The following is a 2,918-nucleotide window of genomic DNA, read 5'->3' on the forward strand; positions in this document are numbered from 1 at the left end:
AAGAGCACCTGCTGTACTGGGGATTTTACTTGTAACAGCTGTGATGGTTTGAATATCCTCCATTTCTTACTCAGTTTTCCTGTAGAATTGATTGATTTCACAGTTTCAAAATAAAAAGATTCAAGCCACCAGTTGGGATCTCATCCTGGTGTGTGTGGGGGGGCGGTGGGGGGGTCATTCCTTCAAGGTTAAGTCCTGTTGTTGTTCAGTCATGTCTGACTCTTTGTGATCCCATTTGCAGTTTTCTTGACAGAACTCCTGGAGTGGTTGCCATTTCGTTCTCCAACTCATTTTGCAGATGAGGAAACTGAGGCAAATAGAGTGAAAGGTGCCCAGGGTCACACAACTAGTAAGTGTCTGAGTTAAGATTTGAGCCACAGCGGGGATTCGGTGTAGAGTTCAGTCATCAGCCACGATGTAGAGGGCTCAGAGCTCACTCAGCTTTGCCTCATTCTCCTGCTCCCTCTGCTCATCAGTATGACCAGGTTGGTCAAGCTGTTGGGTTAAATCTCTGAAGATCTTGTGCATCTCAGTATAGTATACAACCTGTGCCCAGATCAGAGACTCAAAACTTGGCTGGAAGTAATCAAGGCGGCTGCTGTAGAAGCGAGGCATCTCCTCCAGGAGTTGTCTGTTCTTGGCTTCAAAATCGTCCTTCACAGGCTGGAGCTCTTCTTATACCTGGTGGAGTTTGACTAGGACTGGTCCTGTTTTTTCCTTTTCCTCATACTTTTCCACCTTGGACTGCCTGTTCCTGTCTCTTCACCACCATGTTGAGGCTGGGGAAGACACTACCAAACTTTTTTAAGGGTTCAATCACTGTCTTTTGGATCTGATTTGCCTTTTCCTGGTTGAAGGCATCCATCCGTTTCATAGCTATATTGAGTACAGTCACCATGTTTAAAAATTCCTGGTCTTGCATATATGAAAGAAACAATTCATTCCAATCATTATTAATCAATTTGATATATTATATGACTCATATAAGGATAGAAAGGTTTAAGTAATGGCATCAAACTTAAATGTTTACTACTTTACCAAAATTATGAGGTTCACTTGCACAACCATGAGAATGCTGACAAAGATATCCCCATCTTGTTTTGCTCAACCTCCATGCCCAAAGTAAGCATGGGTGGAATGCCTTGATGCTTTGGAAAATCCCTCAATTTATTTTTGTACCTCCAGACCATTCTTTCATGTCCAATATGAGCAGATTGACATCTAATAACCACTTAGTCATTGGAGATGCCCATGCTTCACCCAACCTGAGATTCCCCCCCCTGCTAATAATGTCATTTTTAATCCTCTAAACCAATGAGATTCTCTGTTTCACCTTGCCTCTTTTGCATATTTGGGTAGCAAATTCTAGGAAAACGAGGTACAGGAAGAAGGGGGCATCTTAGATTGTGAGGAAGATCTGAGATCTACTTCATTAGAAGGGATCATGGATCCTTAATAAAGTGCTCCGCCTCATTCTCTTTTATAGTAAGACAATTTTAATCACTACAGATACATTAATCTGTTGCTTCAAGGAAGAAAATAGTTTTACTTTGCTCTATCAGTCAGCATTCTTAAAAGTCTCCAAATGGACCTTGGCAATGCCTTTGCTAGCTATTGCTATCTCTTAGGAATAGTCAGGAGAGAATAAAAGGACAGATGAAAAAAGGAAGAAGGGAACATAATAATAGTAATAATAGCAATAACAATAACAATAAATAACAATAACCTACATTTCTGGAGTGTTTTTAAGGTTTTCTTTACTACAGCCCTGTGAAGTAGGCAGGACAAGATCACAGGATCATTTAGTTATTAAATGTCAGAACTGGACCTTAAACTGAGGTCTTCAGCTTTGTGTTCTAGTATTCTCATAGCTACACCATGTGGACTCTTAAAGAGAGAAAAGGTAAGGAAGGAAGAGAAGAAAGGAACCTAAGGCAGAGAGGGGTTGAGAAAAAGCCACAGCAGGAGTGTCCTCAGGTGTCCCCAAGTTACCATCCTCGGGACACCACGTGTGCATCTCTGCTCTCGTTAATGTTTCCTTCCTTTCCCAAGAGTCATTTCACCTACAAGCACAATCAAGCAATTCTGCAATCTTAAAAGATTTGTCTCTTTTCTTCTGTGTTGTTGCTGGCAGAATCAACACTGCTGTGACCCACACCCACAGTTGTTGGAAAAAGGCATGAAACCCGATAGCTATTAAGACTAAGAGCACAAAGATGGACTTGGCAGTCATGGTGGGGTCTGTTTCCATCTTCTACCTGGAACAGAAACCTTAAGCCAAGAGAATCCCAGCCAATAGGAACCAATTTCTTTCCAAGTGCCTCCAGGCTAGTCAGTTGGGTAAGGGCTAGATAAGGGTATCACAATAAACCAACACATACAGGACGATTCCTGGTATTGTGTCATCTCTACCCACCCCCAATCCACTCAGCATTTTCCTCTTACAATCCTGGATAACCTCTGATTTTTATCTCATGCTGTAAGATTTACAAAGCATGTTACAAACATTATTTGATCCCCATAACAGCTCTAGATTTTTATTGTTGTTGTTGTTGTTGTTGTTCCTGTTTTACAGGTAAGGAAACTAAGGCTGAAAGAGGTTAAAAGACTCGCCCCTGTTCTCCTCACCACTTAGTAACATGGAGAGGTTTTCAACCGTCTCTTGGCTGCAGATATAAAAATTTTACCTCCATGCCACCCTGCCTCCCAGGCTGTTAAGATAATAGCATCATAGAATTCAAGCTGGAAGGAAACTTAGTGGTCCATATACCTTATTTTACAGATGATGAAATGGAGGTTAAGAAGAATAACTGACTTTTATTAATTTTTTACTATGAGCAGGTCAGCCAAGTGGCACAGTGGATAGAGCGATAGGCCTGGAATTAGGATGATATTTGCCCTTCGTTCTCGAAGAATAC

General features: G+C 41.4%; 1 pseudogene; it reads right to left on the bottom strand.

Annotated features, from left to right (window-relative positions):
- Positions 1 to 399: 399 nt before the first annotated feature.
- On the bottom strand, positions 400 to 922 carry LOC141498890 (bridging integrator 3 pseudogene; annotated as a pseudogene).
- Between the last annotated feature and the right edge of the window lie 1,996 nt (positions 923 to 2,918).

The sequence above is a fragment of the Macrotis lagotis genome, chromosome X, assembly GCF_037893015.1.
Source record: "Macrotis lagotis isolate mMagLag1 chromosome X, bilby.v1.9.chrom.fasta, whole genome shotgun sequence".
In the NCBI taxonomy this organism is placed as follows: Eukaryota; Metazoa; Chordata; class Mammalia; order Peramelemorphia; family Peramelidae; genus Macrotis; species Macrotis lagotis.